Below are 27,625 nucleotides of genomic sequence, written 5' to 3'. Positions count from 1 at the left end.
AAGTGATTTTTGAGTAGCTGAGATAACTAGCCTTTATGTAATAACATCATGGAGCTTACCCCTTTAGTGCTTTCTGGCTCATCATCACAAAATCAGGGTCAGTATCATCAGTGCCTACTGGGTGCCTACTTTATGTGACTTCTGTCAGGTGGATTAAGGTCAGTTAAAAAAAGATTGTTTTTCTTAGTTGCATTTTCTTCTTTGACATTGTGATGGTTCATTAGTTGCATGTAATTCCATCTCAGCTTGCCACCTGCGTGGTTGTGTTCCTTTTTTTTTTACTGAAGCTGGAAGTTTGGAGATTGGAATTCAGTGGAGACAATGAGGCAGAGGAATTGTTAAATAGTGAGATGGAGAGCGAGGAGGAGGAAGATGAGGAAAAAGCAGAGGGCAGCCTTATCAAATGGAGGCACCCCAGATACCATGTAATGCCTTGGCTTACTCAGAAAGATCTTTCTGTGAAAACCCAGATTCTCTAAATCATAGGTCTAAACCAAAAAGAAGAGATTACAAGCCCATGAGGTTGTATTACATGCAGATCTAGTGATTAATTACACAACCTCCTTTCCACCAGATTCACATAATCCTCTATTCTTACCGTCTTCCTGCACCCACCAACCCATATTCAAGACCTCCACTGTGAGCCACGATCAACCCTTCTTGTACCCTGACCACACAGTTACTACAAGCTCAAGCAATATTTATCACTATTTGATCTTTGGTGTCTTTGTTTCAAGACATTCATTTCATCTGTGTAGATTAACAGCTATCCATGATATCAGCATTATACTAGCTGCTGGGCACCCAGCTCAGTCTATAGCCACATTATTTAAGATCACTTCCAATACATGCACAACATGAACTGTTACACAGCATGTTTTCAAAAAAGATTTAAAAGCTGATGTCCATTTCATACTGATAACTGTGTTATTGTATCTTAAAATAGCTTTTGTAGAACATTTGTCAAAATGCATAATTGTGTAAAGCATAATGAATGAATTAAAATTCATACATATGTATATATTATTATTATGAATATATCCATAATATGTATATTTTGGAGCCAGTCACAAAAGTATTCTTCCAAACACTTCGAGCCATGTTAGGAGCTGACAGTTGTCAATGTGCTGCTTCGAAGGACACAAAAATATGCAGTGCAATGTCATAAGCAGCACGACAGTTTGTGCGAAATGCAGTTGGGCAAATTTAAGGACTCTGCCATCTGTCTTGTCAGCTTTGGGTACAATGAGTTTTATTCAAATGATCTTGTATTCTAATGCGCATGGAGCACACAAAGTTGGTTCAGGTAAATGACCACTAAAAGGAGGACAGCGCAGTGTTTTGTTGTGTAACCTGCTATATTCGTTCAAATGCAAATGCTGAGATCATCACCATGGTGATGAAAAAGGACCCCCTCATAATTCTGCCTTCCACAAACTGATACTAGGAAGTGTCATTTGAAAAAAAAGGTTCCTCTGCCTGAAATCTTGATTAATTTATCTCTTAAATGGGTTATGGACATCAGTATCATCTGAATATCATTTCAGTGATTGCATGGTGCACATAGTCAGAAGCTTGTGTGTCAGTGCACAAGTGTCATGCTCTAAATGTTACATGGAAGGGTCATTAGATTTGTCTAATTAGTTTACAGGCACAATTTCTTCAATGCCAAAATTGTAAGCTAAAGTGATTACTTTTGTCACATACTCTATACAGCGAATGAATACAACACATGATGTTTAATTGATATATGTGTGTGCATGCCTGTGTGTGTGCATGTATGTGTGTGTTTGTGTGTGTGAGGGGTCTTGTAATAAGATTACAGATACATTTCTTTATAAAGAGATTTGTTTTTCCATGGAAATGCCATAGTTTATACGACATGAATATCATCAATACAAAGCTTTATGTGATAAAGAGGCTATTCTGTATCATCTCCAAGATAAAAACTAAGATAAGCAGACATGTGTCTTAATAATTAATAATTGTTTCAATTTAATTTGTTGCTTTATAGAATTCCCCACTTTCAGCTTTGCTGATTTAGATTATTTATCTTCTGTAATTTCCTTTATATCCAAAAAGAATATACAAATATTTCACAATATTTACTGACACTACATTTAATGCTGACACGTATTCCAAATAGCCTACATTTTGTATAATCTGACACTGCTCAAATTTCCAGTACATACTGTATTTCAACTCTGAGCTTGAAATGTGTCCAGCTGCCAAAATATTACACACAACCACTGCCCACATCATGTCCATGTATCTCTGTAACTACATCATTTGAAACCTTCGGATCTGTTATAGATTGCATCAAATATATTTCCCACTGATTATGAAAAAATGGCCATGTCAGCCTTAGGCTAGCTGACAAGTGAAATTTGCCTGATCTTCCACCAGCACACCTCGACAGTCCCCTGTCTGCTGAGATTGATGATGTGCTGTAGCTCCACTGGTTCCTGGCACTGTGATGGCTACCATCACTCTTGTGTGATCTCACACTCCCACACTGTCATTTCTCCTCCAGCTGGTCAGATACTCCAGGTCCACCACCGTTGCCTTTTATGGACTGACTATTGCCTGTTTGTTGTGATGTCATCCACCTGTGTGGACAGCAGCCAATCACAGAAAATCCAAACAGGTGACCCTTAGAAGCCAGCGCTATCTCTGATCAAAGTACATCACATCCGTTAGCTACAGTTTGATGGCAGGGGTGTGACTGAATCAAGGCAATAAAACACTTTATATGGGTGCAGAAAATGCCAAGCTTTAATACATTTGTAAAAGACTGCTTGGTTGAATAAAATGTTGGCGTAAAGGAACAGTCTGCAGTGCTACAAAAGCTCCCAGACTCCAGAATTGGCATTCTCACCCTCAAGGACAAGGAGGAAAGAATTATTCCTGTGGGTGAGCATTAAAGGTGTTATTAAGTTCTAGGAAATAGCAGGTGGCATGACACACAGCTTGACAAAAAAAGGAATAGAAGGCTAGATCCTGAGACTGGAGGGTGGACAGTGTGTCCAGCCCTGGTCTGCCTGTAAGAGAAAACCTGATGAAATTTATGTTTTTCACCTGAAAAATCCTAACGTTTATTGTGTAAGCTTGGTTCTTGTTTTTATTATTGTGGAGGAGGTGTGTCTGAGGGAGGGGGTTTATATACCTGTGAGAGAAGAGAGAGAGAGAAGGAGAGAGAGACTAAGAGAGCTCCTCCTAAGCTACCCTAGCCTAACAAACAGTTTTGTTGCAAAGCTCTTGTGTATACTGGCCTTCGGGGAGGGCAGATGAGAGTATGTTTCCTCCTCATTTCCTCATTGAACCTGGATCTGAGAGGGAATATATGCACACACACACACACACACACACACGTGCATGCACGCACACACACACACATATACACACACAAATACACACACACTCACACACACACAAGACATACACACACACAAATACACAAATACACACATACACATACACACACACACATATACACATAGACACACACACACACACACACACCCACGTGCACACACACGTGCATGCATGCACACACACACAAACACACACACGTGCATGCACGCACACACAGAAGCACACACGTGCATGCACGCACACACACCATCACACACAGACACACACGCACACACAACTTGAACAGCATGCGCCCTTCAGCTTAATGCTGTAAACACCAATGTTCTAGTTTTACTCTAATTGTCTGCATCATTCATCAGGGGTATGTCAGATAGTCTTAAGCAAAATCATAAACGTCATGCTGCTCTCAGCTTGATTTTCACTGAGCAATGTCTCCCCCTACTGAGCTTTGAACCACAGAATCTAGACACACCGCTGCTACATTCAGATGATGTAGGTCTGACTTTTTCTTTAATATACCATATATTCATTTAAAATAATATTCATAAGACATTCATATTAGATTTGATTAATATCACTCAAGGCTTTACTTGCTTTGTTAAAGAGAAAAATTAATTTTATTCAGATTCAATATATGCTCCTTTTATATATGCTCGTTTCCCTTGATGACCACTAGATGGAAGATTTCTGCACTGAGCAAAACTGAAAATTTTGTCTAGGGTTATCAAGTCATGTTGAGTTGTGCAACAGAAAGTGATTTTAAAAGTAACTGCAGTGCCAAGACACCAATATGAATTTTGTTGGCTGAATTCCCAACCTAAAATGAATATACATTCAGTTTTGATCCAAAACGTTAAAGACATGAAAAAATGAAATTGAACAGTTTAACATAGTTGAAAGATGTGTATCTCCCAAAAAAGTTTGTGAACAGGCCACTGGTGTTATTTACATAGTTCAGGTCACAAATTGAACTGTAATGAACAAATCATCACTAAATCCATATTTCCTATGTTTGCCGACTGCAACTTAGTTATTTTACAGTGTGACACCAGACTACTGTAATGAGACATGAAAACTCAGATTTAAACTGCTTTGAAAGCTAATATATCATATGTACTGTGCCACCTTTTTCTGTTTCCATATTCAATTTACAAGTTTGCCGATCTACGTATCAGAACCTGTCATTATCATGGGGTTTCTTGAGTGTGATCTCATTTTACCTTGATTTATCGTACCGTCAAAACCAGTTTCTATTTGTAAAATAAAGTGAACAGAATTAAGTAAAAAAAAAAAAAAAAAGAAATGTGGTACATATGATAAAGCATTCCTGTGGATTAAATGTATTCGTTAAACAAGTAGGGCACTTATAAAACATCAGTATACTGTACAAACAATGTGAACAAAACACATCAGTAATTCAATTGCAGAACATTGTAAAACGGTACATCATCACATTTCTTCTCTCAAACATTTAAGTAATGTGAAGTCCAACAGGAGCTGCATGCCTGTGACTTAAAACTTGCACATATTATTTTTTAAGACTCCAGTTTTCTGAAATAGTGAAGAAACAATGAGGCAATTATATATAATTGAGAGGCAGGAGCCCTATTCCTTACAAGGAAGTACAGCCACACATGAAAAATGTTTGAGGTTTACAACATTTTTGCTAAGGTTTGCCTTAAACACGACATTTAATCTACTGTGTAAACAGTTTGCAAAGCTTTGTAACAAAACAATCTTTGAGATATGCTTGCCCTTGATGCATTGCTCTGTAACCTGGACATAGCCCAGATCAGTGAGTTTGGCTGTTGGTGCCAGGTTATGATGATAGGTTGGTGAACTGGCTGCTGGCTTGTTTGCCACCTCCTGCCTGACTCATAGTATTTGGAACACTTGGGATGCCTTCAACTGGCAAAGCACCAAAATAAGGCCATCCGAGGGGGCTGGTGGGAATCTGAGTCTGGAACTTGTCAAACCTGTTCTGTGGACAGCGGAAATCTCTTAGATTTTTTAAACTTATGATATTCTAAATTCTGGAGAGCATTTACAAATTTTAGTCTCTAAACATGTAGCTTTTAATGACTGCTAACTCGTGTTCTGATTTATATGATTATTGTTTTAACTTAGAGGACAAAATCAGCTTTCTTTGTTTCCCAATACCAAACCATCAATAGGTAATTATTCACATGCATCAAATAAAATTATTTGTCTATCAGACATGACACAAAAAATGTCGTAAATTGGGCATATGCTCAAAACACCAAATTCATGTGTATTTCTTGGAATAGACAATTTTCCAGAATAAACATCCCTTTCCAGACAAAATTTCCGGACAAAACACTGTTACTGTACCACTGTAGGCCGATTAAAACCGCAGAAAGTATCTTACTTCTGGCAGGACAATACCAAGACGTGCAGGTTCTTTTTTATTTCTAAGAAGGAATAGTAACTTTAAAATTCTGAGAGAAGACCTTATTCAGAAAGAAAGATAAATGATGTTATGTTCACCCACAATTCTTTCACTGCACCAGTTGTTTTTGCCGAAATGTTGTTTGTCCATGGTGCTGCAGTGACAGAAGCAGTTCCTCAGGGGGTGACAGAGAAACACCAACTGACCCCCCAGCACTGGAAGCTAGTAAAGACAACCTGTGAGTGTCCAGTATTACAACTTCAGTCCATAGAACAAGTGATTAAATGTAAGCAATTCTTGAATAAGAGACTTGCGCATGTCTGCCATTCTGGTATCAGAGGCTTTTAGAAGACTGTGTTGTATGTTTAGATGTACTGGGTCAGGTACTCACTGACATGGTACAATATGAAACAGAGACAATGCCACTTTGTCATAAAAAATACATCAGCCAAGGGTTTTGTCCTCTCCACAGTTAGAATCCAGCTGATATTAAAACCACACATCAAAATGATGATTTTTTTAGTTCATGCTTTACTGCCTAAGATTCTGGTATCTTTATTTTAATTTCTTTACTGCTTCAGTCTCAGGTAATGTCCTGTTGCCACAGCTGCTCAGCTTCCTGATCCTTTTCTCTTCCCCTGCAACTCAAACACATTTCAGTGCCTACATGTTCTAAACGTTGTTTTTTTTTTTTACAAATTAATTTATGTATATTGAACTGAACAAAAATAAAAAATAAATAAAAACAAAAACACTGAGAGCCAACATTCCAATCTTTGCTACATCATTTCATGGCATAGTTTTATTTGTGCATATAAAACATCAAGACATTTACCTCAATTTCAAAGATATTATAGAGCCTTTCTACCACTCTTAAAACTACGGCATTACTGCAGAAACCTTAAGCTATGTTCTGAATTGGAGGGAGGAGATTTTCCGGTGAGTGCGGAATGTAGTACAGTGATCAAACAATGCATTTGCATATCCCATTTTCTCTGTGGCTGGATTTGCACATTGTTTGCATTATTACACCGGCTTGGACAGAGATGGCGCTGTTCTAGAATGGCTTTAAATGTAAGCACAGCAACTCATCCACTTTCTGGCAGGCCCCTAATGGGTTACAGACTCGTGCGCAGGTTTGGCAGTAGAGTGGAATGCGCAGGTCATTGTACGGGGTCTTTTGTTTCTGCGACGCTGGAGTGGCGTAGGGGAGTGCAGAGGGTGGGTAACCGGGTCAGGAAGCACCTGGTATCCTGCACACCCAGGGCCCCCACACAGCCACAGACATTCAGACCTGCACAGGGCCAGGTCTGCACAATCACTGACTTTCAATCAGGTCTGCACATATCCTGCTAACGTTTTTAAAGCAGTATCCATAATAACGAGAGAGACTTACCCTAGAGTACTACAGACAAAAAAAACCTTGTTAACAGCTAGGTTTTTTTGTATATATCGACAAGACTTTCGTATTCTGCTTTCTAAAATCTATGATGCTATTATAACTTGAAGTAAAACAATACCAACAGGACATAAATTCATAAGCTTAGCAAGTCAGTGTTTCGCTCACATGTACACTTGACGCAAGGTTTCCATAATTTAGGTCCCTACCCTTACTGCCAAATTCCTGAGGAAATGGAATTTGTTCCAAATTCTACAGCTGATTGTGGAACAGGTAACGTTGAGATTTGGGGAGAGAAATGTTGCAGCAGGGCCACACAAGCATCCCTGTCAGTAATTAAATCCATTCCCCCTGTCCTAGAGAGAGTCTGTCTTGTGTTCAATAGTCATAGTCTGCCTTGTGTTTAATCATATTACATTGAGCACTTAAGAAGACTAATTGATGTATCGGCTAACTTCCTGGAAACAGTACGAATAAAAGGATCATAACTTTGAATGGATTTCTATATTTACAATCATGCCAATCTGCGAAATCACAACGGTACTTACAAAAGTATAGTTTGCTCACACATATGTTAGAGCAAATCAGTGGGTTTTAAGTGGGTTCCTTTATCATGTTTACTATAATAAAATTGTCCAGCGCACACAAGTTCACAAAAATCAAGGAAAATAACCATGGCCCCTATTAATTCTAAATGTAGTATAAAATTAAAAATTAAAAAAAACAATGATCATAGTTTCCCATTCCCACATTTTATTCCAAAAAATATTCATATAATATTCCATAATTTATCAATATCTTACTCCTCGTGTCACATCATTTACATTTATAACACAAACCCTCTCACCACACGTCAGTAAATTCTTCCTCTCCCAGTGTCCTGCAAATTCAAATATCTCCAGGAGGATAGTTAGAACTAGCTGAACACATGTAACGTGAACGCTTTCCCTTTAAGAATCCTGCCTGATCCTTTCGTTCCTAGGTTGACGTCACGCGGGAGATGGCGTCCGGCTTCAGCCGCTGAGTTGAGAAGGGGGGGCGCGAGGCGAGGGAGACAGACGGGCCGCACGCAGACACTGCGGCTGCCGGCAACTTTTTTACTTTATTTTTTATTTTTATTTCCATTTATAATCAAAACTACCCTAATTCATTCACCAAACTTTTTGTTACTCTGTCCACCTTGTATAGAAGGAGGCGAGGTCACCAGTTGCGTTATCCTGTCCGGAGCGAGAAACGGAGATTGAAGATTTCGTCCTAGTTTTTAGCAGGGACTCGACTCCCTGTCAACAGTTGTTCAACTTTTACTGTTTTTTCCCCCTTTCGCTTTAAACTTTGTTATACTCCGCGAATCCGAGAAATAGTTTTTTTAAAGAACCATTTTGGCTTTAGCAAAGTATTATTTGCTGTGCGAGGATTGTTTTATTTTTTAAGGACAGAGCGCCCCCACCCAACTTTTTCCTTTTTACTACCCTCTGCACCCCCTCAAAGGCTGGCATTGCCGTGTCCCGTCCGTCCGAATCTGATGAGAGGGGGTCAATACCAGGTCGCGGAAAGGGGGAATAGTAATAAGTAAACTTTTTGCTTTCTATATTTAATTCTGGTTAGATGTGTTCAATTAACAGTACTGGACATGGGCATTATTAAACCGGATTGAGTGTCGGAAGAAAAGTCAAACAAAAGAGGCTGTCCTCCATTTCTGAGAAGGTAAGTCGACTTCTTGCCAAGCTAATAAGTTAGCTTAGCTAGCAGCCGGACCACAGGTAGCCTAGCTAGCAGAACTATGGTTAAACTACGTGAACAAGCTTTTCATTTAAAACTATTTGTTTCCACGGGTAAACGCACATGAAAAGTTACTAATGGAAATATCAACCCAATGACGTTACCAAAATCACTTATTCCCTTTTCTTGTGACTTGCTATGTTAATATCTCAAGGTGCGCCTAGAGTAGCCGACTGGTGAATTTTCCCCCATTCAGATGGTCAGCCTGGTCAAAGCTGGGAAGGAGAGATATCGAGTATAAAACTTGTGGTTCAGGTTCAACTTTCGACCGACAACAGAAGCCCCGAAGTCAAATTGTCCATGTGGTTTTTGCGCCGTGTTAACTTTCATAGACTTATGTTTTCCGTACGGTGCGATCCCAATAATGTAACGTTATTTCCGCTAATTTCTGTGTCCCGCACGGGTGATATAAATTGTTTGTGGGGTCCCTAGATTATAAAATGTGAAGATCACTTCGTAGTTGCCGTTGGTGTTTGGGCTAGTTAAATCAAATGATCTAACTTGGCCAGCTAACAAGCTGAGCTACATCTGGCCTGTTGTAATGGAGAAGTGAAGTGGAGCTATTTTTCTATTGGAAGACACGTTCCCTTTTTCCTTGTGCCATCTGTTCATTCGAGCATCCAACTGTCGTTTGACTTTATTTGGCAAAAAGGTTGTCGAGTTGCGACTTTTGAAGCTATCACGGATAGTTGGCTGCGTAGTTTGGTAGCGATTGCTTCGTATTGACTATTTGCTGGTCACTTCGGCCGCAAGCAAAATATTTATTTTAGGTCTGTATGTTTTGTGGTGGTGGGTTTTTTTTAAAGGCTGCATTGCAGTCTGCCGCTATCTTTAGCAAATGAAGAGGGAGAGAGGGTGTAGGTATGCGGTGGAGTGACGAGTTCCCGATTGTGTGCACAGCGCAGGGCGTACAGACCGCAGGCGGATTCTGGACTGACTGGGCCAGCATTGTGACAGCTGGAGCGGCGGCCGACGGAGAGAAGAGCATTCATTTTCACATTCCATAGCCGGGCTCTCTCTCTTTCTCTTTCTGTCTCTCTCTCTCTGCAAATTAAAACGCCGCTGTGTTTCAAATCTCAAATTTCCAATCACCCATGACTTTTAGTTGCGTCATAGTCTTGGTCTTTCACATTTGATGTCTACTCTGATGCTAGATTATCGTTAGTCTTATACTAATTCTGGTTATATAACGAAGGGGTTGGGAAGACCATAAACCAAAAACTTGTTTGGCATTTCAGGGTCAAGTTTGTCTGCTCCTGAGATGCAAGATAAAACTAGAATTTACTGAACGGAGCAAGAAACATGAAATTGGTCTTGTTTAAAATGCCTGTCCTGTGATGTAAGCACGACCCCCCCCCCCCCCCCCAGCAGTAGCATTCCAATGTCTCCTGGCAGTACAGTCTTTTTCTTTGCCCAAAGATTGTGTGAAGGGATGACTGGAAATTTACAGTCAACACACACACTTATGAGCATGCTGCTATTGTACTGCTGTTGATATTTGGGTGGTGTCTCTTATCTGATCCTGACATAGAGACTTGAGCGAAGGTGAAAGGTTTTTTTTTTTTTTTTTTACAATGTTCATCATAGTGGCTTATGAAAAGTAAACCAAACCAGTCTATTGTCTTTGATATCTGTACTGCCAAACTTGGAGGGAGTTTGGAGTGCTTAATGCTGCAACCAGCACTGGTCTGACTGTAAACAAAGGGGGCATTAGCTCGGGACAGAGTATGTGTTTACAGTTTGTGACTGACGGGTCACAGTCAGCTGCTGTCCGGTTGTTGTGAAACTGGCTTTTGCTGCCAAACAAGCTTCACACTGTTTGCTTGATTGTGGCGTTAAGATGGGTAGACTGTTGATGAAGATGATTTATTTCGCTTTGTGGAGCTTGGTGGTTTTCAGATTCATTTCTCAGTGTCCGCAGGCTTTTGTGGTTTCCTTTCGATCGGCAGGACCTTGGGCCTTGGGGGGGAAGAAAGTGTGTGAACTCTTTAGCCAATCACTGACTGAAATGAATCACTTAAGTGCTGAAATGCAGGAAAAGGCAGCTGACACGGTGGCCCTCTGGAACCTGAGTCTGACACCCATGATGTAGCTAAATGATTAGTTAAATGATTAAGCATGTCTGAGGCAAGCTGGTATTGATCTAGTCAGCATATCTTTTCTCACATTTCGAACGGCATGAGATAATTCTTCACAACGGAGTCCTTCTGTCCTTCTGCTGTACTCTGGTTCTGATATGTAGAAGTAAAGTGAGGCTCAGTGATGCCATTAGTCAGTTACTGAGTTAGACTCTTTGTTTTGTCTTCCTATGTTTGTCATAACCATTGTTTAATTTGCATACTGTTTTTGTTCGTTTTTCTGTTTCTTAACTGTTTTGTTGTTTGTTTTTGTGCTCTGCATGTGTTTGTGTGTGAGGGTAGTAACATGTGGCCTGTCATATGGTCCCACCGTACACAAGTCCCATTGAACTGTGGCTGACCTGTCCACACCAACATCAGACACACTTCTAACATAAACAGACTCGAAATCAGACTCCCCCTGAATTGGCTCACATTCTGCAGGGTAGCTGACTAGAGTATCTGCCCTCGAGTATGTGCAGGGGTTCCATCGTCCAGTTCAACATGTTTCCGTTTCACCTAGGCTACATTTTGACACATTATACCGATAAGACTTCGGTTCAGTTTGATGAATACTGTTCAGTGCTTTGAAAACTCTGTCTGACTTTGAAGGTGCCATGTTTAGTTTAAAGGGCCATCTGTTGATGTAATCTCTCAACTGTTCATCTCAATCCTGTACTGCTCTATGCATATTGTATACTACAGTCTCATTTAAGTACTGGACACGGCGATGGTGTAGATGATCTTATTTAAAAGCAAATTAGCAGTAATTACATTATGAACACCATAGGACACTAGTCACAGTAGGCTATTTACCTATTATCAACTCCATGTGCCACCATCTGATTGGTCTTAAAGTGTGTTTATTTACTGTGATGGTGCATTTAAAATGTATTGCATCTTTTTGTGTGTTATCAGTGTATCTGCAGTATTGCAAACTGAAACACACATTAAACCAATCATTCTTGCACTTTCACTTGATAAAATACCAGTGAGGGTAAGACTTATAGTACTTACAGTAATGATCCTTTCAGAGATTAGATTTTGTGTTTTGAGTAGCAGCATTAATTAAACTTTAATTACTGGCTCCGTGCTGACCAGCTCCCCCTCTATAGCCAGATTCCTACTGAGATTTCTTCCCACTGAGAAGTGTTTTTATTTTTTTTTTTAACCTTGCTTTTTAATTTTTAATTTTTAATTTTTTTGGGTGTGGTGGTTTCTGTGAAGCTGCCTTCTGACAATGTCTCTGAAAAACACTGAACAAATAACATGCATTTGAATTGAGTTATTCATTAAATAAGAATTAAGCCCAAATGTATAATTTGTGTATATCAACACAACTTCTTTTGTAGTGTTGAAGCTATAGTTCTAAGTATTTAATAGGTCATACAGTATTTAATACAGCTTACACTATATTCAACGTGATGAATATGAGTAGGCCTATATATATATATGTATATATTGCAGGTGGAGTCAGTAATGCATTCACTCAATGCCTCAAACTTTTGTTTGAATTCTGCGTGAACTAAAACTTTGCGTGTTTGTTTGAGAGCCGGTTTGTCCCAGTGTATGTGTGGGGTTCATGAGGTATCAAGGTATCCACTCAAAGTTTGTTCTGAACTTGGGACAATACATTTAAACAGCCCTTTTGCTATTTTCACAGTAAATATTAGGATGCTGTCTCAGTAGCACTTCCTGTAACCCTCAGGTTCATATCATTCCTGAGCTGCCACTGAAGAGATGGTTGTTATGCTTTACACTAATGTATTACAGTAGCCTACATAAGATAGGAATATTACACCGACCTTCCAAATGTAAAATGTAGCAGCTGGAGTAGGAATGTTGCAATCAGCATGTAGCTTAATTGGCCCTAATGTGATGCTATGCTCATCATCTTGTGAAATACTAGGTACGTCCATCCACAGACAGCATCTGCTGAATGGTAATATACCTAATCAGGAACTGAAGGCATAACTATTTCTTTAAATGTAAATGAGTTCAACTGTTGTCTAAAATGGCAATGCATCACTGCATTTATAAATTCACGAAGCAAAACATATAGGCTTATCGTATTTAGTACGTGTTGAGTAAAACGTAAATTATCAAATGACCAGCTTGCTAGCAAACTACTTGATTGCAATATTATTTACCATGAAATATTAGAGAATCTTAAAATTTGAAATGCATTCAATTAAGGGTCTTTGTTGGAACTGTCACCCTTAAAGTATTTTGACAGCTCTGGGCGTCCAAAAATATTTTTAATCTAGGCTAATTCCACCCACCCTCAAATGAACTTTGTTTCATGTGAAACTTATTGCAGAAATTATGTCTTTGAAAATTGTATATAGAAAAAAATTAAAAATAAATAATAAAATTATTAATTTCATTGTCAAGTAATGAAAAATGTTTCTCTTATCTCTAGCCAGGAACCTGAACATTAAACTCTGTCACTAATCCTAGCAAGAAAACTATGATTTATTTTCCGAAATATTTCATATGAATTGAAGTCTTTGCAGTTTAATCTGAGCCATTAGTGAAGTTGGTAATTGGAAAAATAGTTCTATCTGGGTTGTGTAATTAGCCACAGGTACAAAATGGTGAAAGGTGTCTAGCTGTGTCTGGTTAGAACAGTTCTTAAATCTGAGTGGTGACTCCTCAACTGTTTCCCCACAGCTCCAGGAAGCTAAATTGCATTAAAACCCCTTTAAAGAGCCAGAGGCACTTGGAAGACTTGAGGGGTTTTTTTTGGGTTGTGCACACTGCAGTGTGGGCCTTTAAGTGCGTAGGAGACGGAATTTCCCGTCTGCCTGAGGAAGACTCCATTTAAAGGGTGTACAGGCAGGGACCTCATTACAGGGGAAACATTTTTAATTACAGAGGGGCATTCCAGTGCTTCTTCACCAAGAGGCACTGTCAGCAGGATCCCACCCCCACGCCTCCTGAGAAATGGACCTGACCACAGATGTTTGAAAGCGCACACAAGGAAACTTTCCGTTGAAGTTAAATGGGCAGTGCCACTATGGCCCAGTTAAATGTTCTGTCTTTTTTTGTCAGTTTATTAATTTAAAAAAAGATACACTCATTGTGTGGGACATTTCCTTTGGTAAACCCTACCTCATGTTCATTGGGCACAGGCTATCCACAGGTCTTAAGGATTTGTCCCTCTGGACATTCAAATGATACCGCAAAAGAACATTCCATAATTCTCTCATACCTATATTGATCTCTGACCGATTTATTCAGATTTCTTAGCCTCATCATGACTTCCTGCTTTACTGGCATTGACACTTATTTGGTCCTCACACACAAAACACTTGAAACTTGCTCAGTGAGAAGTAACAAATACACCTGTTATATTTTCTACAGATCACTGTTAGGAGGTATGGCTGCCATGATACGCTAGAGTTGTTTACTTGCTGCTATGCTGCTACTGTACAAATGTTACACTGCCCATCTGCATCTGCACAGGGATATCATTGGGGTTAATGACCCTGAAAAGGACTGCAACCTTATGCTTGACTGTTCATGTGGATGAGCGGGAACCCTGTGAACCAAGTCTTGGGAATAGCTTCTGTTTTGAGTTGTACATGGATGCTGTTGTTAAGGTGCACTAGGCCGATCTCCCCACCACCATTGCAAGCGGTACCGAGATTGGGTTTTGTAGTCCACAGAGGTGTTGTAATAAGGGCCTCAAACCACTTAAACCAGGAGGTTCACATAACCTCCTTCCCCCCTCAGGCAAACAACGTTTTTCACACTTTTCGTTTGTTTTTCTTCATCAGAGCGCGCTTGAAGCAGATGGTTCATAATTACGCATCCTGTCAGAAACGGAGTCCGGCATTTTCACCTCCTCCCTTCTCCTCTCATGTGACCTACAGGGGCTTGTTTTTCCTGTATGGATGAGAGCCGGAACCCTGGCTTTGCATGCGAGTGCAGCCGTCTGTGTGTCATGCTACTCTGTCTCTCTCTCTCTCTGCTGGTCCACACACGAGTCCTGAAGGTGTACAGTCTAGTCGGTTACACTCATATTTTCACTTCGAAGGGTCTGAAAAGTCGGCCCATATTTATGATGTTTTGGCACCGTTTGCCTTTCTTTGAATTGCTGATTTTTCTTGTTCCTTTGCCATAAATTGCAGTTAAAAGCGGGTTACCACAAACTGTTAAACTATCTTCATATTTGGCACATCTTATGCTTTGTTGTCCTTGTAGCATATGCTACAGTTCGGTTCTTCTTCTTTTTGCGATTTTACCCCTCGGTTTGAAATTTGAAATGGTCAAAGATGAATGTTTTGCATTTGTTACTCAAATTTTTACGTGCGTATTGAAAACGGGTCATACCTTTGCCGGAGATTTGGTGTTGGTAGAATGTACTTTTCAGAATTTGCTGTGAAAAAGTAAATGGGATTTCTACTGTAGTCATAAAATTCTAGTTGTGACTAAGAAACAGCTGCTGTTTTTAATTAGTGCAGTTACATCGGTTAGTGAACTGTGCTGTCATATGTCATTATATTCATAAATTTATTGCAAAGGTTGCACTACTGTTGCCATAAATTGTATACTATATACCGAGGCACCTCCTGTTATACATTCCACTGTAAGCTTTTGCGTAAATTGTGGGCGGATAGTGACAGAACAGAAACCAGGATTGATTAACCCTTATTGACTGTGGGTGAATTGACTGAGAATATAACTGTTTGTAAAAATTAGCTTAACTTACAAAATTGGTTGGGAAGAAAAGGGATACTTTTAGAGAGTAGGCCTATTTTCCTAAAACATCCCCTGGGATCAAAGTAAGCATTGTGCATTTTTTATTTTTTCTGTTCCTACTGTTTGAGGAAAAAATGCACTCTTCTTGAACAGCTGTGGCAGGAATTCTCACGGATTTCTGCACTTGCTGCGCAGTTTAAGGGAACCTCCTACAGCCTGAGGTTTTCTACCACTTCCGTTCCATTCTTCTTCATCATCATCATCGTCATCATCACATGCTGCTAGAGAAATGTTTTGGTTCATTCAAAATCATTAACAAACCCATGTCCTGAGAAAATCCCATTTAAAATTGATTGAAAACAAGGTAAATATCATGAATACGTTTGAGGTCATTTAAAAAACAAAAATGTTTTCCCTAAAAAAATATGCATTTATTACGCATTTTGTATGGTCATAGGCACACATGCTACCAGAGAAATTTTTTGGTTCATTCAAAATCATTAACAAACCCATGTCCTAACCTTTCTTCAAGCTGCTGAACACAACCGTAAACTTGCCTCAACCCTCAGACTTACCGTTTTCCTAACCCTAACCCTACGAACCTAATTTGAGCCCTAACCTAATTTGAAGTCATTGGTACCATTGAAAACACCTGAAAACCCAATTAAAATGGATGGATAACAAGGTAAATATCATGAATACTAAATTTAAATGCAAAATCATATGTTTGAGGTCATTTAAAAAAAAAATGTTTTCCCTAAAAAAAATGCATTATTAGACATTTTGTATGGTCATGGTACACATGCTACAGAATTTTTTATTGCGTTCATTCAAAATCAATAAAACTCATGTCCCAACCTTTCTTCAAGCTGCTGAACACAACCGTAAACTTGCCTCAACCCTCAGACTTACCGTTTTCCTAACCCTAACCCTAGCTGAACCCTAATTTGAGCCCTTAACTCTAATTTGAAGCCATTGGTACCTTTGAAAACACCTGAAAACCCATTTTAAATGGATGGAAAACAAGGTAAAATCATAAAAGAAATGTTCTCCTAGAGAATCAGTATAGACATTGATGGTCGGTAACATGCTCTAGCATTTTTTGTTCATTCAATCATAAAACATGTCCCAACTTCTCAGCTCGAACACACCGTAACTGCTCACCCCAACTTACCGTTTTCCTACCTAACCCTAGCGACCCTAATTTGAGCCTAACTAATTTGAAGCCATTGGTACTGAAAACACTGAAACCATTAAGGATGAACAAGTAATATCATGACTAATAATGCAAACAATGGCATTTAAAAAAAATGTCTCCCTAAGAAACATCATGTTTGACATTTGGGTCGGAACATGCACAACTTTTTTTGTTCTCAATCATAACCATGTCCAACCTTCTCAGCTGCTGAACAACGTAAACTTGCCTCACCCCACTTACCGTTTCAACCACCTAGCTGAACCTAATTGAGCCTACCAATTGAAGCATTGTCCTTGAACACTAACCTTAATGATGGAAACAGGAATACAGACTATAATTTAAAGCAATCTATTAGAGTCATTAAAAAGAAATTCTCCTAGAAATCATGTATTAGAATTGTATGGTCGGTAACATGCACTAGACTTTTTTGTTCATTCAACATAACCTGTCCCAACTTCTCAAGCTGCTGACCAACTAACTTGCCAACCTCAGACTACCGTTCCTACAACCCTAGCTGAACCAATTGAGCCTAACTTAATTTGAACATTGGTACCTGAACACCTGAACCCATTAATGGAGAAACAGGTAAATAATACATATTAAAAATATTTTGCTTTAAAAAAAAAATCTCCAACTTTCTTAACTTTATCACGGTACACCTCAACTTTTTTCTATCAAACATATAACCTATTCAACCTTCTCAATGTGAACATAACCTAAATTGCTCCCTAAACATTAAACGTTCAAGAACCTACTGACTAATTTGCCTTATCTAATGAGCTTACTAAAAACTCCTGAAAAACCCATTTTAAATGTGAAAACAGGTATATCCATTACTAATTTATGCCATAAATCATATACTGGCACTTTTAAAAAAACTACTCCCTAAACCATTATTACATTTTATGGTCGGGTAACACCTATAACATTTTTTTTGGTTATCAATGAATAATGACTCATTGTAAACCAAACCTTAAGTGATGAAAAACGTAAAATTGCTCAACCTCAGACTACGTTTTTAACCTAACTGCTGACCCTATTTGACCTTACTTAATTTGAAGCCATGTACCATAAACCACTGAACCATTTAATGGATGGAAACAAGGTAAATACATGAATACTAATTTAATCAACTAACTAGCTACTATTATTAAAAATAAAAATGTTCTCCTAGAAAAACATCCATATTAGAATTTTGTATGGTGTGGTACAATGCTACTAGACATTTTTATTGTTCATTCAAAATCAAAATCATGTCCCAAACCTTTCTTCAATGCTGACCAACCGTAAATTTGCCTCAAGCTACCAGACTTACCTTTTCTAACCTAACCTCAAACCCTAATTTGACCCTAACTCTAATTTGAAGTCATGAACATTGAAACACCTGAAACCCAATTAAAATGATCGGATACAAGGTAAATATCTAACTATAATTTAAATGCCAATCATTTTTAGGTCTTAAAAAAGAAAAATTCTCCCTAAAAAAAATTTATTAGACATTTTGTGTCATGGGTAAACATGCTACTAAAATTTTTTTGGTTCATTCAAAACATAAAAATGTCCCAACCTTCAACTGCTGAACACACTGTAAACTGCCTAACCCTCAACTAACGTTTTCCTAACCCTAACCCTAGTGAAACCTAATTTGAGCCCTTACCTATTTAAGCCTGTGACCAAACACCTGAAAACCCATTTAAAATGGTTGAAACAGGTAATTCTGATACTATAATTTAATGCAACTCTAGTTGAGGTCATTTAAAAGAAAAATGTTCTCCTAAAAAAAACATTGATTAACAATTTGTATGGTCATGTACACATGCTACTAAGACTTTTTTTTTTCTTCATTCAAATCAATAAAACTCAATTCACTTCTTCAAGCATCATGTAACACATACTTGAAACTTGCCTAACCCTCACTTACGTTTTTCTACCCTAACTGCAACCAATTTAGCCTTACTCTATTTGAAGCCATGGTACCTTTGAAAACCCTAAACCCATTTAATGTGGATAACAAGTAATACTAATACCTATAATTTACATGAAAATTGAATAGATTGAGTCTTTAAAAAACGAAAATTTTCATGAGAAAAACACATGTATAGACATTTTGTATGGTCAGTGGTACACATGCTACTAGACATTTTTTTGCTCATTCAAAATCAATAAAACTCATGTCCCAACCTTTCTTCAAGCTGCTGAACACAACCGTAAACTTGCCTCAACCCTCAGACTTACCGTTTTCCTAACCCTAACCCTAGCTGAACCCTAATTTGAGCCCTTAACTCTAATTTGAAGCCATTGGTACCTTTGAAAACATCAAAAAAACAGTTTAAAATTGATCGAAATCAAGGTAAATATCATGACTACAATAATCCAAATGAAAAATATGTTTGACGTAAATTATAAAACAAAAATGTTTTCCCTTAAAAATAGGCATTTATTACACATTTAGTATGATCATTCATCATTACATTACTTTACAGGCGTTTGGCAGATGCTCTTATCCAGAGCGACGTACAACAAAGTGTATAACCATAACCAGGAACAAGTGTGTCGATAACCCTAGAGAGAAGTACCGTTCCAAGTAAAGGGAACAACCGCATTAACTTGGACCCTGTAGTTTAAACTGATTAACACTAACACAAACAAGAACAGCAACAACGTAGTCTATGCAAAAATACAAGCAGTAGTTAAGACACAAGTGCATTAACTAAGTCAACTACAACACAGCTACCTAGTTCTAACACTAAGCTTACAGTCAATTTAGAGATTACAGGGAGGTAGGGAGGGATAGGGAGAGGTGCAGCCTGAAGTGGTGAGTCTTCAGTCGTCGTGAGCCAGGGTCTCAGCTGTTCTGACCTCCACGTCAGAACTTGAATCAGCCATGGAAATTTTCTTAAAATTCAAAACCTGTTTTGCTATGGATCAGTGGGGTAAAAAGGTCATTCAGAAGCAAGATGATGTTTAAACTTGGAATATTTTCAGTGCGTGCATGATTTTAAAATAATTATTTAAAAAACGTGCAACTCTTAATGCAGGGATTTCATCCATCTGCAGATAAAAGTTTGAAATACTATTTAATGTCCGTTGCCTTTCAGTTTTAGTGCCATTAGAATGGTGTTAAAAAACTAGACCTTATTACATTTGGGTTATAGTGGACATTCTAACATGGAAGCTATATTCAAAGCTGTAAGACTTGTTTTTCCAGCCTTTGGCCTTCTATCACAGGGTGATGGATATACATGCAGATAGAGAAGTTTCTTTTTGGTGGTGAACCAGGTCACATTGCATTAATGGTGGAAGGTATTGTCACATCCAATGCCTCTCTTATGCTTTGATTTTCACTGGAGCTTATTGTGACATTGTGATTTTCAAGGTTCAGTGCTGTTTGATGTTTCTCACTGTTGCCTCCTCAGCAGTTTTAAACTAAAATACGAAATCTTAACATTTTACCAAATCCAGGAAAAACATTAAACTGTCAATGAATGTAATTTCAACAGATCCTCTAAGCAAGTTGCTTGATTAAAGAACTTTAGTGCTGGTTACAGTTTAATTGTTAATTATGCAGAAATGAAAGGACAGCCTTTAAAATCAGTGCTTCTTGTCTAGTGTTCATTTCCTCTAGTGTATAGTTATATTTTTATACAGTCTATGGTATAGTCATACCTCGCCTAGCAGACCAGTATATCAATTAGGAACACATCCAAAAGTGTTTTTACATGCCAAGCTAACAGGAATGCCTTTCACTGTTTGCAGAAAGTGGTGCTCGCCACCTTTTTAAATAGATCTCTCAACTCAAATGGCACTAATGAGGGCCCCTTGAATCATTTCGTCTCATTTCCTTGTGAGGAGGGTTGTAAGGGCTAACTCTAGCTTGGCTGGAGGAAAGGTGCACATCTCCATTTAAGCAGAGCTATATGATGCAAGACAGAAAGGCGTGATAAGTGGTGCTTGTGAGTGCATGGCACTTGTCCTTCCATGTGCATTTGCAAGAGGTCAAAGCATTCAAGCTGCTCTAGTGTTTTTGTTCACAAATATAAATTTTTTCCTTTTTTCCTATTTGATGAAAACATTTTTTATTTTATTAGCATGGCTAATTGTATTCCATTCCTTCTGGTGTTTCAGTATTATACAGTATATGCCAAGGTCCCTAGTAGTGGCCCTAATTTGGTATATTAATAAATAAAAATGTAATAATGTTTTTGTTTTATACAGCCTGCTGAAAGCTTCATATAAGTGTGCTATCCCATTTGTTAGACTTGCTAGCCTTCATTTTGTGAGGCTGCTAGAGTCATTCATTGTGATGTTAATAAGATAATTCTGGGAGGGAGGGGCAGACTTTATGGTTTATCTCCAGGCTCTGGTTTTCAGGCAGTATAAATGTTTGGCATATTTCAAACTGATGGATGTCTGACCCTTTGGAATTGTAGGATTTTTCCATTGACCTTTTTTCAGCATGGAAAATGTTGGCTGTAAAATTTTTCCTTTTTATTATTATTGATAATTACGTTTGGCTGGAAAGGCTATGTTTTAACTCCATTAATATTCAACGTGGCCTCATGATTTCTTTTGAGAATATTATCTGAAAATATTGCATGCAGCTCTTTTATGTAGTGGTGTGAATAAATGGCGGTAAATTCATTAACATGCGCTGTTTCAATTACAGCATGTGCAATATGTATGTGCAAAATGTGCAGTCAGGTGTTGCCTTTACTTTTCATTTGCTTCAGTAGTCAAGTATGAAAATCCAGAATAACTTTGCTCAAAATTTTTTGACTTGAAATAGACTTAATATAGGCCTGCTGGTATTCTATACATTTTAAGATTTTAATAATTTACCATGGAGTGTTTTACCCATTTTCAGACCCCCCCCCTCCCTTTGGCTCAGCTCAAGGGCTACAGCATACAGGCGTCATAAATACCTGTGGGACAGGCTAACGTTTGGCTTGTTCCTGCTTGAACAAGAACCGCCATTTTCATGATTTAAACTGTATTTTGTGTTCAGCAATCTTCCCATATTGGGCTTGGCCTGTGTGCTGATGCGGTGACGTAGTGCCCTTTCTCTCAGGGTAGACGCGAGGTTTTATATCTTAACATCACCGGACATGACGTCTCGCGTACACTGGCCATGACTGCGCACACACTGTAAGATGAGGCAATGACGCGAGCCCGCGTGTTGCGAGACAGTGGCAAGGGAGTGGCTTTTGCTTGCGCTGGCTGCCAACTGGAACTAGAGGGTTGCCATGGATGTGGAGCAGCTGGTGCCAGTTTTAGTTTGGGGGGCCTTGAGCCTCTGTGTGCTAAGAAGAAATAGGGCACGTTGATAGTTGGGTTGGACGTGGGCAAAACAGGCTCTCCGTAGTTAAAAGAGAGTTGTGAGAGATTGGAAATACTCATAGTAATCGGGGCACTAGATGGGTTCATTTGTCACATTGTAGCTATAACTATTCTTATTTTAGCTTTAAAATGTTACAGGTAGCAGCCCTGTACAGTACGTTATGTTATCGTCAGGTACAATTGTGGGTTTAAGAAAATGTTAATCTGTCATTAACATTTTGGTAGCATCGTTTCCGTATACTGCTTAATTCTCATTGGCCAACATAACAAATCGCCATATACCTGCCACACTACAGGAACAGCAATGAAAATATCAGACATGTTTGAAAGTGATCAGTAGGTCCCAGACTGGACCGGGAGAATCGGAACGGCAGTTAATGGGAGCGCGCTAACCCCCTCACACTGTGTGAGGCTTGCGACATGCTGTTCTCTCTCCCATCTTGAGAAATTGTCTGGGAAGCCCTTCCTTGCTGTGAAGTCACAGCGGTAGTGTTCCTGTCCTTTCTTACAGAAGCCTAGCCTTTTAATTTAGACACCCACAGGGCTCTGCGCTAACATTTTGTCCAAGGAGCACGTGTGTCGAAAAATTTAGGAGCAGACGAATGCATCCCAATTAGCGGGCATGCTCCTAAAATGGGAGCACTGGAGTGCCCTGACCCATAACCGGGCAACCGGGTTCCACGAGAGGACGGGAAAATTCAACCGGATCTTCTGAAAATGACGGAGTGCCCTCGGGTACTAGACCCCACCATTCCGGAGTAATCTGTCACCTGCCCCTCCCTGCTGAATCATGACCCCGCCCCCGTCTAATGACAGGAAAGAAACAAAAGGATGCAGCGCACGAGGAGGAGAGCAGCCCCCTGCTCATGTTCCTCTTGCGGCTGCTGCATTGCCTGCGCTGTTATTCGCTCCCAAGCGCGAGAGCTATGCCTGCTATGTGCGTTACGCAAGCGATGCGGGGCAGAATGGGTCTGAGAATAGATCAGGGGATGCGTGTACGCTCGACTCAGGCTGCGCTTGGGAGTGCCTGAGGGTTGGGTTTGTGTGAGCAACTGAGTTACTCCCGGCATATCTGAGTTGGGTTTGTGTGAGCAACTGAGCTACTCCCGGCATATCTGAGTTGGGTTAGTGTGAGCGACTGAGCTACTCCCGGCATATCTGAGTTGGGTTAGTGTGAGCGACTGAGCTACTCCCGGCATATCTGAGTTGGGTTAGTGTGAGCGACTGAGCTACTCCCGGCATATCTGAGTTGGGTTAGTGTGAGCGACTGAGCTACTCCCGGCATATCTGAGTTGGGTTAGTGTGAGCGACTGAGCTACTCCCGGCATATCTGAGTTGGGTTAGTGTGAGCGACTGAGCTACTCCCGGCATATCTGAGTTGGGTTCGTGTGAGCGACTGAGCTACTCCCGGCATATCTGAGACTACCCAGCGGGTTTCTTTGCAAACTGTATTTATTGCTCTTTCTCAGTCTGTGTGCGCGCGCGTGTGCCTGTGTGTGCCTGTGTGTGCCTGTGTGTGCGTGTGTGTGTGTGCGTGTGTGCGTGTGTGTGTGCGTGTGTGTGTGCGTGTGTGTGTGCGTGTCTGTGTGTGTGTGTGCCTGTGTGTGCGTGTGTGCGTGTGTGTGTGCGTGTGTGTGTGCGTGTGTGTGTGCGTGTGTGTGTGCGTGTCTGTGTGTGTGTGTGCCTGTGTGTGCGTGTGCGCACATCCTCATCCGGCTGTGTGCGTTTGACAGCTTTGCTTGTCTGCATGTCCTGTGGTTCTGTAATTACACGTCGGGCAGCCTGCCAGCGCCGTTCACCTGTTCACCCTCGCGCTTCGGAAACACCTGTCTTTGCCGCCGGCCGCTTCGCGCTGGCACCTCTCCCTCTCCGGTGCTCCTTCCCTCCCTCCTCCTCTCTCTCTCTCTTCCTTTTTTTCCCCTCTCTGTCATTCACCCGGGCAGGTGTGGCTGTTCCTCCCATTGGGTGAAAGACGGTTTGAGGGAAGAGTAACAAGTCTGTACTCCGCGGTCTGTGACTGCTCCCCGAGGTTAAATATCTGTCAGCAGTTAATCTCCTTTTCGGCTCGGCTGCCAGGCGTCTCCCGTGGAGAAAATAAGGGAGTCTGAGGGAAGAGCACGGGCGAAGAATACTGTGCAGCGAACGATACAAAAGGACATTTATCGGGGTTATGGAGCACTCGCTGACCGGTGGCGGCCTGTCATTGCGAGCCACGACGGTGGAAGAAACTTGGGCGGTGAAAGGAGGAACGTCGTCAGCCGTGCTTGCCAAACACCTTCGGTGTGCGTTGGTCAGCACTAAAACCTGCGCAGTCATGACTCAGACCTTTTCTGTTTGTGACTAACCCGAGCCGTGGCAGCTGTGAGTAACCATCCCAGCACAAATCTTAGGCATCTCCAGGATCATCCCAAAAGGCCCAGTAGACACACCTGGGTGTCACTGTGGCGCGATCGGTTCTGCTGTGGAATTTTAGCCGCCTGTCTCGCTATTCGCGATTGACCGTCGTAACCCCCGTACTTGCACACCTCTGTAAAACTCGCAGAACAAGCCAGTAATCCTTTCCCACGTTAAAGGCCTCACGTTAGCAACGGAGTGCCTGCTGATTGGAGGAGAGAGGATTCTCTTGCTGATGTCAGCAGGTGCCCTGCGGGTACGCGGCGCTTTGTTTGGAGGAACTGATACTCCACAACAGGAAGAGCCCTGACCCAGCCTGTCCTGGCGGTTATAGCGCCTTTACCAGCGGAGTCGCGCGGGGAGGCCCCACGCTCGCCCCCCCCCCCTCCTCTCTCAGGTCCGTGAGTCTGTCCACGGGTCAGTGGATTCGTGACCCCGTGCCAAGTGCTTTCACAGCAGCAAAGCCCCCGAGCACTTGAAGGGTCACGGCCCCCCCCCCGCGGACAGCCAGGGTCGTACCGCTGCAGCTAACTCAGCGTAGAGCGTGGGGGGGGGGGGGAAGAGCTGTCTGCTGACCCAATGCGCTGTGCTGCTGCGGACCATAGCGGCCTCCTTTTATTGGCTGTTTACGCAGATGTTGTGACTGCCAGCGGCGCCTCGTGCTCACGGTCGCTGCGGATACGCACGTGGGCGCCGCGGGCTGGATACCGCCAACCACGTCGTGCGCACGCACTTGGGCCAGTAAGCGCGCGCGACAACTTTATCCTCTTTCTGCTTTGGTGTGGAGTTTGCATGTTATCCCACGTGGGTTTCCTCCAGGCACCCAAGGTTTCCACTCACAGTCCAAAGACGTGCAGGTTAGGCCAATTGGACAGTACACAGTAATTGCCTGTGGGTATGGGAATTAATGTGTGTGTGCCCTGCAATGGATTGGCGACCTGTCCAATGTGTATCCTTACCTTTCGCCCTTGGTTCCAGGCCCCCCCCCTTCCCTGCGACCCTGACCAGGTATAATTGGTGCTGGCAGCCTGTAGAGGAATGTTTGGATTATGGCCTATGTTTGAATAAGATAAGAGTTCGATTGAGAGCAAGCATGTAACATCCCCCCTGCATTTTTTTCATATGTAAGCATTCTTACACACCTGGACAAGGGCAGGATGAGTCAGGTCTTTTCAGCCGTGCAGTGCTGGGGAGGAGGAGGGAGGCAGAGCTGTGTAGGCCTCACTGGGCGAGTAGTGGGTTTCCCTTCTCTCGTGCAGGGTACCCAAAAGCCAGGTTCTTAAGCCTGCATGCCAGTGTGCCAGCGGCATTGTAGTCTGTTGCACCACAGCTGTAGCTGTACTGCAAGGCCTGACTCAGCAGCAGCAGTACAGACTGCCCGTGCCCTTACCCCCACCCCCGCTCCCCTCACCATTCATGTGACCTCACGCCCACCCTGCCCCCCCCCAGTCACACATCTCCACTCCTGCCCCTTTCTGTTTGAGCTGCACATTCCAGCTGTCTCTCCTCGCTCCCTACAGTAGCACCTCTCTGTTTGTCTTTTGGTGTTACTAAGGGAACAGGGATGTTTTTTTTAACCATCCCTCTTTCTTTTTCTCCCTCCATCCCCCCCTGCCCCCCCCCCCCTTCTCTGTGTACACAATTCTCTCATTGTCAAGGCTGGGGAGACTCTGTGAGCGAGGACAAGAGCTTCAGCAGTGTCACACAGCAGTAGCAGTGTCTCTACCTTCTGGTCCTGGGACCCTGTGCCCTGTATCCATTCACTCTTTCTCATGCCCTGTACACTTTCCCCTGGGCCCTGCACCCTTCCTCCCTTTCTCATGCACCCTTTCCCCTGTGCCCTGCACCCTTCCTCCCTTTCTCATGCACCGTTCTCCCCTCTGCCCTGTACCCTTCCCCTCTGCACCTTTCTCCTCTGTGATCCTGTGCCCTTTATCCATTCCCCCCACGTCTTCCTCTTTTTCCAGTGACAGTATGCCTTGTTTCATCATTTATAGCACTTCTATTATTTTGTTCTATACATTTCAATTTCTGGATATCATTTGCTATGGTGGTGATTGTGTGGACTGGTGACCCGATCGTGTTAGGTCATGACGGGTAGCCAGTGTATATTTCACAGAAACAGTTTGACGGCTTTCAGTCTCCTGTCCTGGGCGGAGCCCCAAAGAACATTAACCAAACGTGGCTGCTGCTTCAGAGACAGTGCTCTGTTTGTGGGCCCTGATTGGTGCACAACAGAGATAGATGACATAGCAGCCAGCCATCTGGCCAGTACCGTGGATGGCCTGCTCTTTATCACAATATCCTTTAAAAAAAATAAATAAATAAAAAAGAAGCATACCTGCACAGCTGATTGTGCCTTTCCTCATAATCCTTCTAGAAATATTTCTCTAATTGTACAGTCATCTTTTTGGCCTTCATGCCCTTGTGCCTATTTAGATTTGCCTTCTGATTTGGCCTTGATGCATTTGTGAATTGTCTTTCCCAGCACTGCTGGATGAGCTGTGTGTCATGTGGAAAATGGTTCTGTTCATTTGCAGGCGTTCTCTGCTGTTTCCATTATCTCCTGGAAACCTTGGACCGAAACTCTCAGGACGGTCCCAGTCAATATACTGTGTCAACAGTCAGCCAGTGTTGGGGCTCATGCTAATATGCAGACTAGCCTGCTATCTTTCTTGCTGAGTGCATGTAGCGGTGGACCTGCTGCAGCTGAAATACTGTATAATCACACATAAAAACATTAATGGATGCAGTAATCATCTCCAGCAGTCAGTGGTCCCAAATAAGAGTTTTCCAAGTGCTCCTCTCAGGCATCAGAAATTGTGGCATCAGCATATCTCTACTCACGAAAGCTACAAATCCCCTGCAGCAGTGCATGACCCCCCCACTCCCTCCCCCTCCAGCGGGCC

General features: G+C 41.4%; 1 protein-coding gene across 1 annotated transcript in view; it reads left to right on the top strand.

Annotated features, from left to right (window-relative positions):
* The first annotated feature begins 8,179 nt into the window (after positions 1 to 8,179).
* The window catches only part of LOC135251503 (kinesin-like protein KIF1C), a 50,282-nt gene continuing 30,836 nt past the window's right edge, over positions 8,180 to 27,625 (top strand). The window contains exon 1 of the mRNA XM_064329023.1: positions 8,180 to 8,888. The gene's annotated coding sequence lies outside the window, so the exon portion shown is untranslated. The remainder of the gene's footprint in view (positions 8,889 to 27,625) is intronic.

The sequence above is a fragment of the Anguilla rostrata genome, chromosome 3 (assembly GCF_018555375.3).
Source record: "Anguilla rostrata isolate EN2019 chromosome 3, ASM1855537v3, whole genome shotgun sequence".
Lineage (NCBI taxonomy): Eukaryota > Metazoa > Chordata > Actinopteri > Anguilliformes > Anguillidae > Anguilla > Anguilla rostrata.
Note: the sequence above shows the minus strand (reverse complement) of the source record. Positions and strands in the feature narration are given on the sequence as shown.